Consider the following 23,134-nt stretch of genomic DNA (forward strand, 5'->3'; position numbering starts at 1 on the left):
CTCCTCCGAAGGTGCGCTCTTCTTTTGCACCTTCCACGTCCGCTTTCCCTCCTATCAGCCGAGTACGAAATAGATCCCCATTTCCTTGGAACGGCCCTTTAAAAAGAAAACAGCAGGCCGAAATTCAACAGGAGAGTCCTCAGAAACGGGATGCTCGTTGCGCTGCAGTCTGTCAGGCAGATGATAAAGGCTGAAAAGTCCTTTACAAAGTTAATACTCCCCCCCCCCCAGTTCTTAAAGGGGGGGCGACTCTGGTTCCCGCCGTCTCCTCTCCCTTCTTCCACCTAGGTTGCCACCTTCTCCCAGCCCCTCTCCTGTTCCTTGAAGAGACATTTGAAGCAGCTGAAGCTGTTCCCGGCTCTCCCTGCTTCACCTGCTGCAGGTATGGGGCTCGAGCCGACGAGGGGAGAGGTGGCGCCTCTCGCCTTGAGGGTCTTCGTGGGCTGGACCCCTAATCCCCCCTCCTCCAGCTTCCCTCTGGGAATGGTCCTTGGCTCAGTGCAAGAGCCCGTGTCTGGTGGCCAGGAGGTCCCGGGTTCAATTCCCGACATCTCCAGTTTAAAAAGGGTCCGGCCAGAGGTGCTGGGAAAGGCTCCTTTCGACCAGAGAGCCGCTGCCAGCCCGATTGTGACCTTCAAGCACTAAAGGTCTGGTTCCGTAGAAGGGAGCTTCGCAGGGTCCCGTGCCCCTCTTCCACTCGGGGGCGCACCAAAGGGTCTCCCCCCACCCCCCCACCCCATTAGCCCCCCCCCTTCCCGGTAGGACGAGCCAAGAATCCTGAGTTGGTCGCACCCGATATGACTGTCGTATCCCCCCCCCCCTTTGCATTTCACGTCCCTTGCATTGATTCGCGTCTGTTGCTGTTGTTGTTACACCATTTTCCTGAGTCGATTCTCGGGGGCGGGGGGGGGGGAATATAACTTACCCGGGAATCTCCCCCCCCCCCCAACGTGAACTATATATCCCGGCGCTTCCTTTGGGCTTCATATATCCTCCCCCGCGCAAATGAGCCCCCTTGCACAGCTGACTCCCCTTCCGAATTTTTTGCACTTTGCAATCCCTTCGCTCCCCACCCGGGGGCGCCCTAGAGACCTTCCCCGCTGCCGCCGCCGCCGGACGCGCTTTCGCAGCTGCTTGTGCCGCCGCCGCCGCCGGATCGCAGCGCGCCGCCGCTTCCCCGCTCCGCTCCCGGCGACCGCCCCGCCAGCCGCCCACCGCCCGCCTCCCTCTCCGGCTGCGGGAAGAGCCTGGCAGCCCCGCACCCGAGCCCCGCGGAGCCACTCAGGTAGGGGAAGCCGCCGCCACCGGCTGCACGCCGGTCCCCGACACCGGCCAGCCGCAGCCCCCAAGCCAGCCTGCCGAGGCGCCGCTGCAGCACCAGCCCCAGACGCCGCTCTCCGGCCGGCGCCTCCGGGGGCGAAGCCAGGGGGTCCCCGCCCCCTCCCCCCTCTTCCCGGCTGCCCGGACCCCGGTCTGCTTTGGGCTGGGGGGGGGCTCTCTTCCCTGCCTGCCCTCGCTCCTGCGGGCTGGACCCCCTCCCGGACTGCCCCGATCCGGAGGTCCCCTCTGCCCTCCGAGGACGCCACCCGGGGTTCCCCCCCCCTTATACCCCTGGTGCCGGATGGGCAGCATCTCCCCCCTTCTCCCTTGCCAAAAGTCCCGGAGCCTCCAGCTGCCTTCCCGCCCCCCCCCCCCCCCGCCCGCCCGCCCGCCCGCCCGCCCAGAACTCCAGCTCTGCCTTCTCCTTCCCTGCCCCCCCCATCCCGGTGCCCCATTTCGGAGCCCCACTTCTGAGTCTCTGGACACTCTCATGGGAGAGGGGACGAGAGAGGAAGGTTTCCGCTCCCACCCAATCCAATCCTGCCGGCTGGATGGACCCCCAGTCCGGATTTGCAGCTGTCCCCGGTTTGGAAGGACCAACCCCCAAACTCCGGGGTGGGTTCTTGGCATGCCTGAATTGGCTCTGGTTTGGGGAGGGGGGGCATATCAATAGAAGGCTGTCCTCCTCCCAGGCCTGACAGAGGGTGACCAGGAAGAGGGGCGGGGTGTGGGTGCCCGGCATCATCTGGGGGAAGTCATGGCACCTGGGGGCCGGACTTGGAGGAGAGTGATGGAAGAGGTTGGGGGGGGGTGACAGGTGTGTGTGTGTGGAGGAGCTACAGTGGCCTAATTGGATGGGCAGTGCCAGGGCTGGGGGGGGTGACCCACCCAGTAAATGGTGGGCAATAGCTGAATGCCCCTGAAATGCTACAGACATCTTTTCTGTGGGGGGAGCTGAGAAGGGCCCTGGGTCCCTGTGGAGCTTGCAAGACTGTGCTGGCAGGTCTTGTGTACATCTCCCTGTCCTGTCCTGTCAGAAAAGCTGCCTGGTGGAGTCCAGGCGCCTGGTGCATACGCGCATGAGACCTCTGGCCATCTATGCACAGCATCCCTCCCGCTGGATATTGTGTGTGTGTTCTCAGCGTTCTTTATAAACACCTCTCTAACCATCACGGTGACTCTCCCATCCGTTAAAGCAGGCCAGGGATTTTCCCATGATGCCCTGCTGTGTGTCTCTGCTACAATCTTATTGGAGTTACCACTTTGGACAGAGTTGAAACTCTGGCAAAGGAGAGGACCGGAAATAATTCCCCTCACCCGTGTGCAAATTTGTTGCAGCTTTTTTCCCCCGTAAAGTCCTCCTGCTCTCGTAGCGCGTTACTTGGCTAGGAGGGCACAGGTGCAACCCACTGGGCCTGCTGGTTGATAGTCAGTGAAATTCCCTCCCATCTTTCCCTTTTCAGTGTGGAACAGAGAGAGATGTGTCCAGGTGTCAGATTGAGGTCCAGGTGGTACTGTGTGTGGCAGGGAGGCTTGGTGAGGGCAGGAGGCCAGGTGGAGAACTGCTGTTGCAGCTTTTAATTGGTCTGTCGTCCAACGGTGCTTGCATGTCGAACACAGTCAGGCCCCTGTCGAGGCTAAACAGGGTGGGGGAGAGAGGGGCATGTGAGCCTCATTGTGTGCATGCAGTGTTGGTGTGCAGGGACTGGTGTAGAACTGAGACCCCCCCCCCTCCCCCAGACGGGAATGGCAAGCAACGGCGCTGTTCACTGCAAACAAATCTTCTCTAGAAAGCCTGCCAGTGCTGTGGGACGTGCCTGGGCGAGGAACACTGGCATCGCCTTCGTCATAGATCATGTTTGATCGGGGAAGGTGGGGGCATGTTGCGCATAAATGACACTTTAGCAAGAGCCATGGCCAGAACCTGGAGAATGTTGAAAACTCAAGTCCCTTGAGGCTTGCTATCCATGCGTGTGTGTGTGTGTCCCTGTGTGTGTGTGTGTGTTTGAGACAGTGGCACCCTGCCAGCCTGGCCTAGCGGTTAAGGTTGTCGGGCTGGTATCTGGCAGACCCAGGTTCGAATCCCAACTCATGCCCTGGAAACTCACTAGGTGACCTTGGGCCGGTTGCGCTCGGAGCTTAACCTACCTCACAGGGTTGTAGTGAGGATACCATGGTGGAGAAGAGAATAATGTACGCAGCTCTGGGGTTCCCCTTGGGGAGAAATGTGGGGTGTATGTTAAATAAATAAAAAGAGAGGGAGAGAGAGAGAGAGAGAGAGAGCACAGAGCTGTCAATTATTCACTGCTTTTCACATATCTTACTAGATCAGACTGTCACAATGGCCTTGTCAGGTGTAGCCCGCAGATTTCAAAAGGCAAGAGAAGGGAGCAGAGGCTTTCCTCATAAGTCTGCAGCCCAGATCAGAGCTGGGGCACGCCTGCTTGGCGTCTTGCGGCCGTCGCGCGGCTCCGGCTCTCCCACGAGGGGAGCGGGCTTGCTGTGACCGTGATGCTGTCCGTTTGGACATGTTTGCTGCAGACGCTTTGCATCGCTGGCCGTCGGTCGGGCTTGCTGTTCCCCCAAACTGGCAGGCCTCATCCTTCAAGGTCGTGATCCCTTGGGAGAGTTAATCTAATATGCAGGCATCCTGCTGCCAGCTTTGGCTTAATTTTCGCTGTTGCCTTCCTTTCCTGTGGCGGAGCGAGCCGCTGCCCGGAGAGCTAGAGCTGTGCCTTGCCTTGCCAGCCCTGGGCGAGAGACAAGCGGTGATTGCCCAGTATCCGTGGCTGCTGGGAGCTGGCATCTGAGAGCAGCTTCCTAGGTGAGACCCTGCGTGAAGGTCCACCTGCAGCCACTCAGAGAGGCCATGCTAAATGGTGTTGTTACGATGCAGCTGTTCTAGGTTTCTAAAGGGGGGGAGGTGTTGGGTGGGGAGAATTCAGAGCTGCACTATCTTGGAGTATAGGAAATGGTTGGTGGGAGCACGTCCACACTTGCAAAATAATGCCATTTCGATCCCCTTTGGCCACCGTTTGCAAATGGTTTTTGCTGTTTCACAGCCTGTTGTGCGCATGAAAGTGAAGGCGCTTTCAATGCAGGTTTTCCTGTTTCACAGAGGGAAAAGCCCTCCTGCAAAAACCCAGTTGCAATGGGGTTTGAATGGCCATTATCTAATGTGCATTCACACACCCTCTGAGTAGATCACCCTCTGTGTGGGACCTCCGCAGAGATCACCCCAGGCGTTTTTAGTGGGTGTCCTGATGCTCCCCCAGGAGTAGTGGCAGGGCCTTTTGTGGGGCCAGGAAAATGCCAGAGAGACAAGGACAGCCTTGTTCTTGTGCCCGACGATAATGTTGGCCAAAAGCATCCCGACAGTCGTAGCTGTGGAATTAATTGAATGAAAAGGAATGTGTTGCTTCATCTTGTTGCTGTGGTGCTTTTTCATGGCGTTGGTAAAGGCCCAGTAAGGAAACGAAGGAAGGGAAGAGCCACAGACCCTTTTCAAAGAGATTTCTGAATAAATTCACCAGGGGTGTTTCTCTCGTAATCTGGAAACAGGGCTGTGACTCAGTAGAAAAGCATCTCCTGGGCATGCAGAAGGTCCCAGCTTCGATCTCCAGCATCACTGGCTAAAAAGGACCAGACGATGTAAAAGATTTCTGCCTGAGACCCTGAGGAGCTGTTGCCAGTCAGAGTAGGCAATGCTCAGGCTATGGCTCAGTGGAAGAGCGTCTGCTTGACATGCAAAAGGTCCCAGGTTCAATCCCCGACATCTCCAATTAAAAGGGTCAGGCAGGAAGGGATGGGAAAGACCTCAGCCTGAGACTCTGGAGAGCAGCTGCCAGTCAGAGCAGGCAGTCCTGGCCTTGGTGGGCTCAGCCTAAGACAGCTTTGCCAGTAAGTGCTCCTGTAACCATTTCCTCCCCACCAAAGGCCCATCACCAACCCAGAGCAAGAGGGAAGGCCTGCAACTTCCCCAATTAAGAGATGGGGGGGGGCATGTTCCCTCTGAAGGAAGGCTGAAGAGCACAGCAGGTTTTCGTTTAGAACACAATTGGGGTGATTGGAAGCAAGGAACAGGTGGGGAGGAGACAGGAGAGAAGGTTATAACATTGAGGGCTGTGAGAGCTGCAGTGATGTAAGCAGATGGAGTACAAGAGTACTCTCAGCCTGTCCTACCTCACAGGGTTGTTGTAAAATGGAGGAGAGAACAAGGAAAGCGTGTCGGGGAGGGGGGGATAAGGTGGAGTCAAAATGAAGTAAAGAAGCCAATAAATACATTTTCTCCCTCTCTCCAAAGTACCAGGGCAGATGTATCTTAATGGAGATGATTGACAGTGATTAAATTCAGGACGTAAATGCGAATGGGGCTAATTTATTTAAATCTAAGTTTAGGATTAGCCGAAGTCAAGGAGGACAGACACAGCAATGGGGTTTGCTCTGGAGGTTTGATGGAATTCCATGTCTGGAGAGGAGCCATAATTCCAGGAGATCCCCAGGTCCCACCTGGAGGCTGGCATCGTTAAATATTAGCCTCCCACCATCTTGATATAGCGGGTAAGAACGGTGGCTTCTAATCTGGCAAGGTGGGTTTGATTCCCCACTCCCCCACGTGCAGCCAGCTGGGTGACCTTGGGCCAGTCACAGTCCTGTCAGAGCAGTTCTCACAGAGCGGTTGGACTCCTGCCAGAGCTCTCTCAGTCCCACCTCCCTCACAGGGTGCTTGTTGTGGAAAGAGGAAAGGGAGGGTGATGGTCAGCTGCTTTGAGACTCCTGGCAAAGGAAAGCAGCATATGAGAATTACTCTTCTCCTGTTGCTGCTTCTACTGCTGCTTCTGCTGCTTCTGCTGCTTTTTCCAGGCCTGTTGTTGGATCGCTCAGGGAGTAAATGCTGCACAAATGCTGGCTTGTTTCAGTGTTCCGATAACCTGCCAGGTTGGATCGGCTTTGTTGAGATTGCAGTTTCTCAGAGATCTTCTGTGCAAACTACTTTGGAGGTGCACACCTCCGATTTTCTGATGGCACACATCTTTACAGGAGGAGTTGGAAGGCGAGATTCGGCTTTTGTTATCCTCTTCTGGCTTTAACGGCAGGTTGCCTTGAACCAGGCGGGGAGGTCGGGTCTAATTGCTTTAATGAATAAATAAAAAGGAATGAGACAAGCATTTGCTTAGAAACTGGTTGGTTGACTAAGGACGGACCGAAGGAACCGTAATGCAATCTGAGGAACTGTAATGCCGTCTAGGGATGCCACTCTTGAGAATTACAGCTCTTCTCCAGGCTACAGTGGTCAGCTTTGCTGATGTTTCGAAAGGTGGACTGTATAACACTGCACCCTCCTGAGGTTCCCTGTCCTCCCTTTGCTTTACCCCCAAATCTGCAGGAGGTTCCTCACCTGGATTTGGCAACCACACCCCCCCCCCCCCGTGCTGGTGGAGGGGGCTGGCAACCCTCCCCAATGCCGAAAGAATGAAAAGTGGTAATGACCAATGCCATAGGAAGAAGACAGATCTACCAATGTCTTATGGCCGCAAGGGCTAAATGGAACCTCCATGTTCGGAGGCAGTGTATCTTAACATTCCAGGTGCTGGGAGGCGAACAGCAGGAGAAGGCTGTGGTCTTCCTGCCCTGCTTGTGCGTGTCCCACTTCAGGAAGTAGGACGAGTCTGTCTGTTGCTCTTCCCATATAGATCGGATCCTACAGACACGCAATGGTTGCGGCTTCCCGGCATTCTGCAAAACCCAGTTGGCTGCCAGGTGAAGCATGGTGGGGCCAATGCAACTCTTATTTTGCAGGTGGGAAAGAGGATCGCCCAAATCAGCTTCAGCATTTTTGCCAGGAGCTGAGGTGAGTTGTCCTGGGATTTCTCACTTGGAGTCTCCAGCAAGGCTGTAGGGCAGGGGTAGTCAAACTGCGGCCCTCCAGATGTCCATGGACTACAATTCCCATGAGCCCCTGCCAGCGAACGCTAGCAGGGGCTCCTGGGAATTGTAGTCCATGGGCATCTGGAGGGCCGCAGTTTGACTACCCCTGCTGTAGGGCCTCAAGATCAAATGTCCTTTGTGACCCTGGGCTCATTTAGGGGGAAACCTTGAGGGTGCTTAGCTGGCAGAGGCCCCATGCTTCCCCCAGCTGCACGGCCTCCGGTGATTCAGCTGCTGCACCTGTGGAGCGCTCTCCAGCCCCAGCCCGTCACGCACCTGCTGCAGGCACGACATGAGTACGCCTCCTGGGTTTTGCCAGCTTGGAAGGTAGAAGCACCGTCTGTCCTCTCCCCCCCGCAGCCCTCCCCGCCCGGCTCTCTTAACCGTGACTCCCGTCCCGCCTCAGTTCTCCCCCTGCCCTTTCCTGCCGCCAGTGGTCCAAAGCAAGTTGGGAGAGAAGATGGAGAGCCCCTCCTAAAATAACAAGCCGCGGGCAGGAATCAGAGTAATGTGATGAACGGCTCCTCCGGCGGAGGGAGGGAGGGAGGGAGGGAGCAGCACAGGAGATGCATTCGGATGAGGAGGGCAAAGAGGATTTACGCCCTGGCGCCTGCTCTCCCGTAGCCCCTGCTTGTCAGGGAACTTGGAGGTGGAAGGAGAATTTCTGGCTCTGTCCGTAGCAAACAAAGTCTTTTTATTCATTTATTTTTTCCGGTCCCTTTCAGAAGGGAGGCGGCCAAGGGGAAATGAATGTAGTACTTTAAGCTCTGCACTTGGATGGGTCCAGACCGGTCTTCTTGGAAACCCCACATCCTGACCTGGAACCCCCCCCCAGTCCCAGATGGGTGGCATATATGCAGAGCCAGCTGGGTCGCCATGTTTGTCTGTCTGCACCTCCCTCACAGGGTGTCTGTTGTGGGGAGAGGAAGGGAAGGCGAATGAAAGCCACTTGGAGACTCCTTTGGTTGTGAAAAGCGGGGTATAAAACTTATTTTTCTAACAACAACCTTGTGAGGTAGGCTAAGGTAAGAGTGACAGACCCATTGTCACCCGATAGCACACTTCATGGCAGTGACTTGAACTTGTGCCTCCCATAGGGTTGCAAACACTCCACCCCTCCGCAGTCACGGGTGGGGGAGGAGGGTGACCTGGGGAGGTCTGGGTCCTCAGTGGAGTACCTCAAGGGGATTAAAATATGATGAAAATGTAGGATTTGCTGCCAGAGGACATCATGATGGCCACAGGAATAGACAGCTTTAACAAGGGATTAGAAAGATGCCCAAATTCCTACCTAGGCCTTAGGCTGCCATAAAGCCCACCAGCTCCTCGCCGGGGAAGCTCTCCAACACACCCTTCATGGTTTCAAGGACCATTGCCATGGACTTGTCTACCAGCAGGGGATGGGGAGGTGGTGTGGCCAGATCCAGGTTTGGGATATGCCTGGAGATTTAGGGACGGAGCTTGGGGAGGCGCCATGCCAGAGTCCACCTCCAAGGCAGCCTTATGGAGAGGAGCTGTAATTCCCAGGGATTCCCAGGTCCCACCTGGAAGCGGGCACCCCCAGTGTCACGACTGTCCCTGTTGATGTTTTTGGATCTTGTGAAACCGTAGCGAGGGAACCGAAGTTTTACAGTCTGTGGTTAAAGTGGCGACCCAGCGGGGTATTTCTCCTGTTGGTGAAGCAGAAAGAAAGGAGACCGCGGCCCAGAAGCCGCGCAAGCTCTGAGCTCTGGAAGCCCCAAGCGGGAAGGAGAAACACGCTTAGAATTAGTTAGTGTGGAGGGCTTAAGCAGAGAGGAGAATTTAATAGGCTCAGAAATCAATAAGGGAGGGCGGGCAGCTGGAAATTTAGGGCCAGCGGCCACCGGGAGAGTAGTTAACGTGACCGTTTAAATAATTGGGCGAACAACGGAGCAAAGGGCTGGATCTGAGTGTTCTGCGGGCCTGATTCTGGTAAAGCAGCTTCGGCCCAACGGCAGAGGGGAGATTTTGAGGACTCGGGGGATTGGGGTAGGGGGGAGGGGAAGGGGGAGCAGAAATCCTAAGGGCTGCATGTAGTTGGGGAGGCGAAGTATACCACCAGCATCTCCCTAAGCTCTGCTACTTGGTTGACATCATGCGTGCAAATGATGGTGTTAGATCCGTGGCTTCATAGACTGGGGCACTGGGAGTTCTTTCTTGCTCTTGATGGTGACCCCGGCAGGATGGTACAAAGAGTCAAAACTGAACGGAGAAACCCAGAGCCAGTTTGGTGTAGCGGTTAGGAGTGCAGACTTCTAATCTGGCGAGCTGGGTTCAATTCCCCGCTCCCCCACATGCAACCAGCTGGGTGACCTTGGGCTCGCCACAGCACTGATAAAACTGTTCTGACTGGGCAGGAATATCAGGGCTCTCTCAGCCTCACCCACCCCACAGGGTGTCTGTTGTAGGGAAAGGAAAGGGAAGGTGACTGTAAGCCGTTTGTAGATTCCTTCTGGTAGTGAAAAGCGGCATATAAGAACCAACTTGTCTTCTTCTTCTTCTTCAAACCCAACTTACATACACAAGGCTCACAAGAGATCTTCCCATCAGGACATGCGATTGATTGGTCAGTTTCATTTGAAACTGACTGGATCTGGCAGGCGGGATCTAGCTGCACAGTGGTCAGTTATAGTGCGGGATTGGATCCTGCCTCGGAGGATGAGGGGGAGGAACCCCAGCTGGGCACAATGCCATGGAGGCTGCCTTCCAAAGTGGGAAAGGCGAGATTTGGGGGAGGGAAGGAATTTGGTAGGGTGCAATGCCTCGGCTCCTATTTCCCCCCGGAGAACTGGTCTTGGTTTCTGGAGATTGTGTGTCTTAGCTGGAAATCTCCAGGTGCCACCTGGAGATTGGCAACGCTAGGGGGCATTTTCTGGTATCCAGTCCCTCCCCCCCCCGACTTGAAGATGATGCAGTTTGGGAATAGATACACTGCTGATCTGGTGTTTCTTCCATGAACTTGGCATGGTGGCGACTGAGTGGCCAGAGGAATGACTCTGAGACAGTCGCAGGGGAGACCTGAAGGTGAAGTATTCCTGTCAAATGGGGACTGCTGTGCTTGGTTTCGCTGGAAGGAGAATCTGGGGGTGGGAATAAGGGTGGGGGACATAGGGGGAACTGATCAGTCTATTTCCTGTGGATTCATCAACGGTTTTAACAAAACCCCTGTTTAAGCGTGACGTTATTGGCAAAGAATTCCGGAGGCCAGTCCCACAGACGTAGCTCCTATCACTTGTTTGGGGTCCCAGAGGGGTACGCTCTTGGGTCTGTTGTGGAAATGGAAATCCCCTGAAAAAGACAAGCTGGAAACGCTTTGCAATTGCCGACCGCTCCACTCTGAACCCGGTTTGTTTGGTTCTAAATCTCGGTTAATGAAACGCGATCCTAATTGTGGGAGTTCAGGCCAAAGCCTCAGACAATGCAGGAGGAACCTGGCGTGTTGCGAGAGATTAGCGGGGTTGCAAAATCTACTCGCTTCTAATGAGCACTTTTAACTGCCCGGATATTAAGTGGCTGTACGGTACGCTAGGCAAGGATTGGAGGAGCAATTTATGAGATTAATAAGGAGAGCTGCTTTTTTTAGGAGGGCTTGCTTTGGCACCCGCGGAGTAGTCAGTAACTCTAAATTTAGTTGTCTGGGGAGGGGGGGGGTGGAATAAGAGCAGAATGTGTACTAAGGAGATGGGTGGAGGCAGATCTGCTTTGCTGCAACCGGTTTCTTTGGCAGTCTCCCAGTGAAAACCTGTTTGTGGTCATAATGGTGCAGAAGGAGGCAAGGAGGTATCAAACTGCTCCTCAGAATGTCACTCTTGCCTTAGTTCAGGGGTAGTCAAACTGCGGCCCTCCAGATGTCCATGGACTACAATTCCCATGAGCCCCTGCCAGGGGCTCATGGGAATTGTAGTCCATGGACATCTGGAGGGCCACAGGTTGACTACCCCTGCTTTAAGGCACGTGGGTTTGAACTGAGCTGAAACAGAAGAGACTTCAGAGAATCAATCCTAGTTAAAAAGACAACATTGGCCTATGGACACAAAATTCGGGCTCAGCAGCATGAATGAATCCCACGTGTTCATTTGTCAAAGCTGAACCCCCAACCTACAAGTCCGTAGTGAATTCTGCTGCGCCCCCGTCTATTTGGGGCCTCCTACTTGGCCTCTAGTCCAGCACTGATAAAGCACCAAGGCCGTTTTCTCTGAAGGCACGGAAAATCCCTTGTTCTGTATCCTTTTCTTCTCACACTCCCTTCTCTTTTCCCCTTTCTTGATTGTTCAAGGAACCGGTGTACCTTTCCAACATTCTTTGTGCGCCAGTAAGACATTCAGTGCACATCACGTGTATGAGTGTATAAATATTGTGGGCATTGCACGTAAATCCCGGCGAGCACAAAACAAACGCTTGTACAAAAACGAAGGCAGAAGAAGACAAACCTCACCGATTGACAGGAGAAAATTGCGGGGCACAGGTTGGCAGTCGTGGATTCTCTGGCTCGGATCTCGCCCCTGCTGCAAACTCACCAGGTCTCCTCAGTCAAGATGCCGTCCCATGTCCGTCTTATCCTGTCAGTCATAATTCTGCAATATTGTTCTGTCATGGCTTGAGAAAGCAAAAGTCCAGGGGCACCTTAAGGACTAACAGTTATTTCTGTGTGAGCTTTCATCGGTGACAGACCAGCCTGCCTGTCCGTCCATCACTTGCCTGCCTGTCAGTTTGCTGAGACCAGAGAAAGCTCATATTTGAAATAAATGTTGACAGTCTTAAAGGTCCCACTGGAAGCGTTTAAGATGATGGTTCCGTCTTAGCTTGCAAAGTTCTTATCATGCTAGGACTGAAAAGGAAGACAGTCATTTTGGGGGGAGAGAGTTTGTGTGGGTTTGATGGAGGCAAGGCTCCCCTGGGGATGAGCAGGGCCAGGTCAGCAGCTGTGAAAACCTAGGCCGTGGAGCCTCAGGGGGCCTGCCGACTCCGTTTCTGGTGTCATTCAGAAGTTTTAGAAAGTGGGCATGCCTCGGGGGGGGGGCAGGGAGGCTTGTCTCCTGATTGGCTGTTGGATATTTGATTGGCTGTGCCCATTTCTCAAAATGTTGCTTGAGCAGCAGCTGCCAACCCGAGGAAACAATATTGTCCACCATACTGGATCAGAATTCCAAAGGGGCTTGCAGGTTTGGAAAGACTGGGAATGGCTGGGCTTGGGGACCAGAGTTTTCGGGGTGTCCAAAAGATGAGAAGAGTCTCCTTTACTGGTTTGAAGGGAAGCTGGATGTTAACTGGAGTCTAGAGTCTCCGGACTGGTCTTCAATGGCTGCTCAGATGGAACTCGGAAAGCTTTCGAAGGGTTCATCTATTTTCATTTCAGTGCTGTTCATTTGCAATGCCCAGGAAGCAAAACATTCATTCCGGACTTCTCAGTCTTCTCTCCTTTCCACTTGGGGGGGGGGGGGGGCGGCGGCTCCAATCCGTGTTTGCCTCTTGCATAAAAAAAAAACCCCTTGGGACCACCGTGAGATTGAGACTCACTCACTGCATAGGAGAGGCAATCAATGTTTCACGGGTGCAGAAGGGGAGGATGGGGAAAATCCATAACAGGAGAAAGAGATGTGACAGGTCAGCTACATTTAAGCAGATTGGGGCGTGGGGGGGATTTAGGTGGTGCAGTGGTGGATGGAGCATTAAGTGTTATAGATGTACAGAGTAATTTGCCCTGGCAAATTTAGTTCTGCGTTTTCTCAACCGGCTGCTAGAGAACTTGAATAGGGACAAGTTCCCAGCATTGCGCGGCGCATGTCATCGATGTAGAAGGCTGGAAGGGAGTTAGATGCCAAGCGTTGTGTCTTGGAGGCAGGATGCTTGCTTGGCATTCAGGAATCCCAGGTTCAGTTCTCCAGTGGGAAGGAGCAGGTAGCAGGTGATAGGAACGATCTCTGCCTGAGACACTGTCCATCTAAGTGGACAACAGGGTGGCCAACCTCCAGCTGGCACCCGGAGACCTCCCTTGAGGAGGAGGTTACAGTTGAACTTGAGATGACTGAGATCAGTTCCCCTGGAGAAAATGGCTGATTGGAAGTATGGACTGGGCATTTGACCCTGCTGAGGTCCCTCCCCAGGCTCCCCTCCTAGTTTCTCCCAATCTGGGGGTGGCAACCCTACTGATTCAGTATTAGGTCACTTTGTATGTTCGTAGGCTGGCATGTAGGAATTTTCAGCTATGTGGCAACTTTGCAATGTCCAATAAACATGGGTGGTGGTGGTCATGGGTGGTCTCTGGAGAATGAAAACCTCCCTAGAGAGGGTCCCTGCTGCTTTGGTTCCCCTTCCCCCCCCCCCGGCCTCCCCAAAGTCTGGCTTCTGCTTCTCTGTTGCCTGGATTCAAAGCCCTTTATCTTTCTCTTATTTTTGGCATCATTTTCTCTTGCCTCGGACTCGGTTTTCCCTGTAATAGGTAAGCCTTTCCAACCTGGTTTGTGCAGCAATAAATCAGCATTAAATGTACATTGTTTGTACAAACGACATACGTTGGCTATATAAATATTGTATATGTTGCACATAAAACCCAGCGAGCGTGGTACACAAAACAAATGGATTTGCAAAAGCAGAAAGTCCCAATGGTTGACAAAAAGAGAGAGATACATTTCTTTTGATATCGGTTTATTGGGGAACATTTGTTTCTTCCCGAACAGATGGGTGAAACTTGCAGAACATTGAAATAATGTGGAAAAAATGGATTGTTTTGCAGAATAGTTTGGAGTAGATCTATATTTGGGTCCTGCTTTGAGAGTGTGGGAACTCCAGAGGTTGCTGTTGGGCTTATGAAGGAGCTGTACAGTTGAGAAGAGCAAGAGTCCCGTGGCACCTTAAAGGCTGGCAAAATGGCTGGCAGGGAGAAACATTCCTCAGAGGTATGTGAAGAAGTGAGCTGTGATTCCTGGAGGCTCCTCTCCTGCCGCCAATGTTGTTAGTCTTTAAGCTGCTGCTGGGCTCTTGCTCTCCTCTTCTGCTACAGGCAGATCGACACGGCTGCCCATCTTGGTCTAAGAGTTGTACAGTTATTTAAAAATGAGGCATTTAGCCACTGAAGGCATCATGGCCATGTCTCAGTGGCAGAGGCTCTGCTTGGCACACAGGTTCAATCCCCGGCATCTGCCATTGAAAGGACCAATCGATAGCTGATGTGAAAGACCTCCGCCGGAGACCCTGGAGAGCTGCTGCCAGTCTGAGTAAACGATCCTGCCCTTGATGGACCAAAGCAACTTTATGTGTGTCAATAATCAGCTGTAGTCTGTGGCCAGCCTGCCAATCAGAGTTGCCAATGGGCCCTCTTCTCAGCCGAAGGAGAGGAGGAGTGGACTGGGGCCGGATGATAAATGGCTGAGAAAGTGTCCCAGGTTCAGTCCCCGGCATTTCCATTTAAAAGGTCCAGGGAACAGGTGATGTAAAAGAAGCCCAAGTCCCTGGAAATCCACTGCCAGACTAAGTAGAGATACTGAACTTGATGGACCAAGGATCTGATTCAGTATAAGTCAGCTACAAGGACTATCTCTAGGAGATTCCCTGAGATTATAACTGATCTCCAGGAGACAGAGATCAGGTTCTCTGAAGAAGATGGCCCCTTTGGATGATGGTGTCACGTCACCCTTGTCTAGTGCCTGAAGGGGAGTAAACGTCCTTGGGGAGGGTCCAGCAACCAGGTGTCAAATCCTGACTTACTTTCACTTTGGAAGGTGAAAGTGCTTCTCTGTGGGAATGAAGAAGAAGAAGAAGAGTTGGTTCTTATATGCCGCTTTTCCCTACCCGAAGGAGGCTCAAAGCGGCTTACAGTCGCCTTCCCATTCCTCTCCCCACAACAGACCCCCTGTGGGGTGGGTGAGGCTGAGAGAGCCCTGATATCACTGCCCGGTCAGAACAGTTTTATCAGTGCCGTGGCGAGCCCAAGGTCACCCAGCTGGTTACATGTGGGGGAGCGCAGAATCGAACCTGGCATGCCAGATTAGAAGTCCGCACTCCTAACCACTACACCAAACTGGCTCTTTTGGCACAAGAACACACGAGTGAAGGGTGTGTGTTGGGCTGAAGCCTTTGCATATCTTGATTCGGCCACTGTATTTTGTCTTTAACAAGGACCGCCTGCTGTGATCGTTTGCCGTCATTGCTCTCTTGGACCGAATAAAACTTCTTAGGGACTTCCAGCTCAAAGACTGTGTGGAAGTGCATCGCAAGATCATGGCAGATGGACTCGGTGGCATTGTGCCCCCTCGAAGCCCCTCCTCTCACCCAACTCGCCCCCCAAATCTCTGGCTATTTTCCAACCCAGGGCGGGCAGTCCAGCCCGGAGTCCTCATTTCCTGGCCTCCTCTTTGATGAGCATCCATAGAAAGGCGCAGAAGAGACATTGGGGGCATTCAGGGGTTCTTAGCTGGCACAACCATAATTAATTTATTATTATTATTATTATTATTATTATTAGAGCTGTTCGTGTTGCTTCAATGAAGCAGGGAAAATAATAATTAAAATGACGCAGAGGAGATTGACTTGATACCGTTCCTCGGGGAGGACGGTCGAGAACAAAGCATGCAGAGTTCCCGGTGCCGGGAGAATAAAGGGCTGTGTGTGTTTTTCCTGTGACAAAGTTGGTATTTGAATGAAATCGTGATTACATCTTTCCAAAATGACTCGTGCCTAGCAGGTGGTTTGATGCCTGCAGAACTCGTACAGACGAAAGAAAGTAATTAATCCTCCCTGTTGAATAATGCCTTTGTTCGGCTGGTTATGGCTCCCCTCCCTGTGCCGGAGTCCATATTCTGTGGGACCCCCCATGAGTTTATCGAGGACTCAGAGAGCAAAGCTGGCGGCAGAAAGTGCCACCAAGCCATAGCCGGCCACGTGGGATTGTCAAGGCAAGGGTCGTGTTGCGTATGCAGTTCCCCAGGGGCGCAGGGCTTGAGATCCGAGCTGGGATCGTAAAGCATCCGATCAGGAGATTGAGATCCTAGCTGGGGATTGTAGGAAAAGCCAATGGGGGAACAAGGATTACCGCTGTCCTGTAACCAATGAAATGCCAGAATTGACAGCCAATGAGAGGTCTCGGCTTAGGACCAGTGAGGTTACCGGGTGGAGAGATCCTTTTGTTCTGTATTTGTAAATAAGTTGGGACACTTGATGAGTCTTTCGTGGTTCAGTTTTGCCGCTAGTAGCATCATGCTGAAATTACAATAAAAAGCTGATTAGCCTCCCAATGGTCCTGGCTTCCTTTGTGTGGATTTCCTTGCTGGCCTCTCATCCAGCAGGTACTAAGCAGGACCGACCCTGCTTGTTGGGCTAGCCTGAGCCATCCAGGTCAGGGTGATGGCCAAGCTGTGCTCCTATTTATATCAGGTGGATCAGCTCTCCTTCAAATCACAAGCTATGCTGTAGCCTTGACTTCAGAGGAGGGCCAGTTACTCCCTGGGGGCTGCTTCTGGCCCATAGGACCTTTCTGTTTGGCTCACAGGCTGCATACCGGTTTCTCGGGAACATTAGCCCACACTGGATGGCAGCATTGGTGGACAGGCCAGTGCTCCTGAAAATGGTTGCATGGCATAAGAATCGCCATAGGAAACAGGGCTGGATCGGGATCCCTGTCCACTTTGGAGGGATCTGAGTTGGAATGCGGCACTTTCTGGGAGAGCCTTTTTGGTCTGAAAAATTTCCTCGCCTTTCTTTTAGCTGGTTCTAGTTGCCCAGGTTGGCTGGCTGTAAAAGAGATACATTACAAAGGAGGTGATCAGAATGAGTGTTTGTGTCTGACGTAAATCGTTAGCCAATTCAAGCTTGCTTGCCTCTCTCACAACCTGTGTTGCTCCAGCAAGTGGGACCAGTGGCATGGGGGTAGTCGCTGCAGTATTGGACAGAGATTTGGAAGGCCTGGATTGAAATCTGGCTTCAGAAGCTGGATAGATATTTATTTACTTTATTTCTAGCCTGTCTTTCACCTCCGCGGGGATTGAAAACAGCTGCCAGCATTCCCCTCTCCTCTGTTTTATCCTCATAGCAACCCTCTGAGGTAGGATAGGTTGCATGTGTGTAATTGACCAAAGGCCACCCAGACAAGCTTCCATGGCACAAGCTGGGATTCGAACTTGGATCTCCCAGATCTCCTCTGATCCCTGCTGCGCCCTGAAGTTTGCAGGATGACCTTGGGGTGGCCACTCAGTCTCTCTCTCCCCTAACCTCCCTCACAGGGCTGTTGTATGACACAAATGCAGGTGGGTGAGGTCCATGTATGCCACCCTTGTCTCCTTGGAGGAAAGGTTGAGTAAGACGGCCTTTGACCCATCCTTTGAGGAGTTTCCCCTAGCTGGGAGTCTGGAGCATCCGTGCTGGGGAGCCTTTGGAAGCAGTGCGTGAAGATGCCAGTGGTTCTCCCGTGAGTCGCTTAAAGCAGAGGAGGAACGGTTAGGTGGGCGCTGGAGTTCTCCCAAACCAGGCAAGGAGGGAGACAGGAGAGGCGGCGGCTACAACGAAGCTGTGTTGTACCGAACGGGAGCTGGAGATGAGCAAGATGGAAAGGTGACTTTCCTTGCTCGGATGAAAGCCCTCCTATCGGATTGCAGCCAGCGGATGGCGGCGAGTCACGATATTTATTCTGACCCTCCGCTTGCTTGGAAGGAGCTGCATAATCTAATTCTCGGCCAGGGACGGTGAAGCGGCTTGTGCCGTTGAGGCGGCAGAGAGGCCAATTTTGCACCTCCACCGAGATCTCCCTGCTTCAGAGTCTCCTTCCTGTCTTCCCGGGGTGGGGGGCTGGCAGGGGGGTGGGGGCAGGATGGTCAGCCAGATTACCTCTATTCCTATCCCTTCTCCCCAGCTGTGTCTTTGGTAGCTTGGCATCAAACATGGCTGCAGGGAGCATGAGCAAATGTAAGCATTGCCTGTCTTTTCTCCCCTTCCTCTGATGTTTATGACAACTCAAATTTAGCATAGGGGCAAAGGCAAGGACCAGCATACGTTGGCTGTGAATTTGTCAGTGGAGGTGGGTGGCTTGCATTTTCCCTCTTCCTAATGCAGGGGTAGTCAAACTGCGGTCCTCCAGATGTCCATGGACTACAATTCCCAGGAGCCCCCTGCCAGCAAATGCTGGCAGGGGCTCCTGGGAATTGTAGTCCATGGACATCTGGTGGGCCGCAGTTTGACTACCCCTGTCCTAATGCTTCCTCCACCCCCCCCCACCCCCTGCATTTGTAGGTTGTGTATGCAATTTGCAAGTGAATATTGAATACTTATTTTCAGCCTTATCAACCAGACTCAAGGTCAAGTTTTTGAAAGTGGATTTTTTATTTAAAAAAACCCCCATTTTTAAGATGGTTTTTAAGAGCAGCAGCCTCTAATCAGGAGAAGTGGGTTTGATTCCCCGCTCCATCTCCACATGCAGCCAGCTGGGTGACCTTGGGCCAGCCACAGTTCTGTGGGAGCTTTCTCAGCCTCGCCTCCCTCACAGGAGGTCTGTAGTAGGGAGAGGAAGGGAAGGTGATTGTAAGCCACTTGGAGATTCTTTTGGGGAGTAAAAAACGGGGTACGTAAAATTTCTTGTGGAGTTCTCGGTTTGAATGTTGAAACGCTTCCCCTGGGTTTCTCTGAACTTCCATTCCAGCCCTCGCAAAAGTCCTTTGTAGGATCATCATAAATGAAAGGATCTGTAGGATGAATAAGGAACAGAACTGGGAGGGCCAGGTGAGGGCTGGGTGAAGGACAAACAGCCCAAAGGTCTGATTCCTCAGAAGGCCGCATCCTGATATCACATCGATATGGAGGCAGAAGAGAAATGAGCTGGATGGTAGGAGAAGCAGCGGCAGATCTATTATTTTATCCCACCTGTTTTCTAAGGAGCAGCGAGTGTCTCACCTGGCTTTTCTCTCCTCCATTCTCTCACAGCTGCCCTGTAAATTAGCTGAGGTGATAAGGGGGTTACTAGGCCTTGGAGCATCAAGCAAGCTTTCTGAGTTGGGATTTGAACCCAGGTCTCTTCCCAATCTTTGGCCGGTCTGTCAGCCAGATGAGTCTGATCAAGTGCATGGATGTTTGTGAGATCAGCTTTAAAAAACAAAACATTTTGTATTGCTTTCACAGCTCGAGTTTCGGGGGCTGCATAGAAGTGCTGAGATTCTCTTAGTCTAACGAAGAGTGCTTGCACTCGAAAGCTCACGCCCTGGATAAATCTTTATGGGTCTTATGGGACTCTGATTCTATTGTGCTCCTTCAGACCAACACGGCGACCCATTTGAATCTGAGATTCTCTGTTGAGATTCGCTGTCTTTTTGTTCTTTTTCTAATCCCACATTCTACATCCTGAGAAGGAAGGGAAAACGTTCGTGTAATAGATCTCTTTGCAGCTCTTATGATGAGTCAAGGAATAGCCTTGGAAGAGGGCTGTATCTCCCAGCTACTGGTTTCCCCCAGGAAAGGCTATGTGGGACTTACAGTAACTATGAAATTGTCTGTGAGTCATCAGTTCTGTTTCTCCCATTTCTGGCCGTTCACCGAGTTGGTGTGAACTTATAGAATGTTAACAAACATTTGAATGGATGAGTGAGAGGGGCAGGCGTGGCATATTGGCAGCAGACATCGTGGCAGTGAAAATGAAAGGCTTGTTGCTTGCCTTTTTGTAGGAGCGGAAACAAATGTGATAGAGTAGCTCTTGGTGTGTGTGTGGTGTGTGTGTTTGTGTGTGCTGGTTTGAATACAGTCATATTCCAGGCAGTGAACACATAGGGTATACTAAGATGGTTGGCTTATCAGGATGAGACCTGGCTAATTGGCTGTAGCTGTCCAGGGTTTCATCTCTTTCACCTCAGCTGCATCCCAATTCTTTCAAGTGGAGATGCCGGGGATTGAACCTGGGACCTTGTGCATGCCAAGCAGATGCTCTGCCACTGAGCCACGGTGCCCGCAGTGATGGTAGATGAGACCACGTGCCACAGAAACACAAGAACAGGTCCTCCTTTGCCCACACTCTGCATATGACGACTTGAATATGTTAATGAAGAGCCAGAATTGTGGGGCTTCCTGTTACTGCCCTTTCTCCCCTTATCTCTATGCCCCACTAGGCTAGCTTTCATTTCTGGTTTCATTTCTGGTGGACAGTTCTTCTAACCCAGGGGTAGTCAACCTGTGGCCCTCCAGATGTTCATGGCCTACAATTCCCATGAGCCCCTGCCAGCATTTGCTGGCAGGGGCTCATGGGAATTGTAGTCCATGAGCATCTGGAGGACCACAGGTTGACTACCCCTGTTCTGGTTTACCTGAGGAAGGTCATCTTATCCAGGGCTTAGCTACTGGTCGGATGCCATTCAAGGAACTGCTTAAGGAGAGGCAAGCAGGGCTTGATTTCACACACAAGTGGCAAATCGCCAGCCAGCTCTGGGTGCCATTCTGTGGCCAGGTGTCATGAATCTTGCCTGCTCTCTCCTCCCCGGTTCCAAGAGAAGTTAGATCCAGGCAGGGAGCTTGGATACCACCTAGATACGTAATTCGTCCTCGTTGCCCTGAACGCTCCTTCGCTTTCACGGAGGATGTGTGGGCTTGAAAGAATCCTCGCTCCGTTCCAATTAAGCCTGTTCTTCCTTTCTCTCTGCTCGGAGATTTGGAGGGAGTAAGAAAAAAAGGGCTTTTCAGAAGCCTAAATGAAGTGTAGCCAATATTTGCCCAACGACTGCGTTCCTAGTCCATAAGCATTTCCTGCCTGTTCTTTTCCAGAGAGCTTTTCATTAACATGCTGGACTTGACAATTTCATGCCATTAGACTCCCTGATTAGGCCTTTTAACACCGGGGATCTTAAAGGTGACATTTCCCCAGCTCTTCAGAAGCGCCTCTTTATTATGATAATCCTGTGAGTTACCCGAGGTTCAGGGGAAATCTATTGATAAAAGGGGGGCCAGAAGAAACTGGTCCGAAATGCTGAGTATTCAAACTCCTGCAAAAGTACATTTAATCCACACACACACAATCTCCGGTTCCAATTGTGCACCAGAAAAACATTTCTATTGCATCAGAAATGCAGACCTGGATCGACATTTTGATTTGGGCCGTTGTTTTCCTGCAACAAGTTCTTCAGAAGCTGAGCATTTCTGCGTGTGTGCATTTGTTCTGGTGTGCGTGGTAATTAATCTTCATGGTTTTTGAGAATTTCCTAAAGTTGGCCATGCAGGCAGGCTCACTGGAGCTAAAGCTCCGCCGGTCGACAAATCCCTGTGTTTAATTGTCCCCAAGAATGTCTTTCCATAATGTAGTTTGCAAACAGCCTCCAAAACTAGCTCTCTTCCTTTTTTTTGTCAGATGTCAGCGCTCAAACATTTCCTGCGACGGATTATTCCTGGCAATTCAGAAAATTCAGAGACCTTGGCTTTTAAGCTAATAATGATAAGGTTGGAAGTGGGTGGATAATCCCGGAGTAAACACTTGGATGCCAATGATATCAGACTCCAGAGGGTGTCCCCCCACCCCTACTCACACACATTGAAATCTGTGACTAAATTGCTAGGTGTGATGTGAGAGTGCTCTAATGGGAGCTTCTAGGCTGGATTTGAACAATCGCCCTACCGGATTAGACCACGGTGGTCCATCTAGCTCAGCCATCCTGGTGTGGCCCATTTTTGAGGACTGCTAAGAGGGCCTAAAACCGGGCTTTCTCCCAGAACTTGTGCACAGAAATCAGCACATGGAAGATGCTTAGCCCTCCCTAGACGTCATCCATCAGCTCCCCATTTCCAGTTGTGGCCAGCCTTTGAGAAAACCTATTAGCCAAGACATGAAGGCGACCCTGTCCACTGCACATCCTCAGCATGCTGCCTCTAAACATGGAGGCTCTGTTAAGCCGCTGTGGCTACCAGTCCCGGTTGGGTAATCCTTGGGGTCAGAGGCTGAGGGGGGCAGGATTGGGGGAGGGGAGAGACCTGAGCAAGCTCTGTGCCAGGGTTAGCTAAACTGCGGCCCTCCAGATGTCCATGAACTAAAATTCCCATGATCCCCTGCCAGCTGTTTCCTTCGAGGGCACTGGTTTCTGTAGTCTGGAGATCCCATGGAATCTCCAGGCCTCAGCTTGAAGCTGGCAACCCAGCTCCTGCCCTACGTGGCCCAGTCTCAGTGGGGGTGTCTGCCGACAGCTGCTCCGTTATGTGCTTTTGGTGGCAATGCATTTAGCAGTGAAAGAGGCGTGCCTGGACATCTATATCGCTTCTTAAGCAGCCTTTATGGCAAAGGTTCTGTTCTCCTGGATTTTGCTTTCTGATAGTTTTCTCCCCGGGTGTGTGTTTTTATGGGATTTATATAATTAGCCAAATACATTCCAGGTTTTGTGTGCGTGTGTGTCTGTGTTTGTAAATTTGGACCTTGGTGCATCCTTCTTTTGGCATCTTTTTTGCAAACCTCGTTTTAAAAGAGTGAGTGCTTCAGAGGTTTGTTGGGGGTGCAGATGAGGACCTCATGCCGTGTGTGAATTTGATACTCCCTTGCCTGAGTTTAAAGGGCTTGTTTTCCTAGCCCTTCGCTAGAGGTCAGTTCATGAGCGGGGTGAGATGAGCTATATAGACTCCAATAGCCATTTTTTTTTTTGTTAAAAGAAACAAAGCTTCCCCTTTCTCGAAGGTTGAACACGTTGTGGGGTGTTAACAAGGTCATCTGCTTGTGACTGACTTCATCTGATGCCTTTCCCTGGAGTTCTGCAACTCTTTGATTTAATATTTATAAGCAGTGTCCAAAATACTGAGAAGGGTGTTTATGCAGGGCGGGAGGCCAGATTAAATGCGTGGATGGATGAGGGAGGACAACAAGGTCTCCAGAATGGGAAGTGATTCTGCCGTTGTCATGTTCAGTGTTGAGTCCTGGCTCCAAGATGCC

General features: G+C 52.1%; 1 protein-coding gene across 5 annotated transcripts in view; it reads left to right on the forward strand.

Annotated features, from left to right (window-relative positions):
* Window positions 1–1,108: 1,108 nt before the first annotated feature.
* GRIK4 (glutamate ionotropic receptor kainate type subunit 4) overlaps window positions 1,109–23,134 on the forward strand; it is a 352,867-nt gene continuing 330,841 nt past the window's right edge. For all 5 annotated transcript variants that reach the window (XM_077305824.1, XM_077305826.1, XM_077305827.1 and 2 more), the window contains exon 1: window positions 1,109–1,285. The gene's annotated coding sequence lies outside the window, so the exon portion shown is untranslated. The remainder of the gene's footprint in view (window positions 1,286–23,134) is intronic.

This window comes from Paroedura picta, chromosome 12 (genome assembly GCF_049243985.1).
Source record: "Paroedura picta isolate Pp20150507F chromosome 12, Ppicta_v3.0, whole genome shotgun sequence".
In the NCBI taxonomy this organism is placed as follows: domain Eukaryota; kingdom Metazoa; phylum Chordata; class Lepidosauria; order Squamata; family Gekkonidae; genus Paroedura; species Paroedura picta.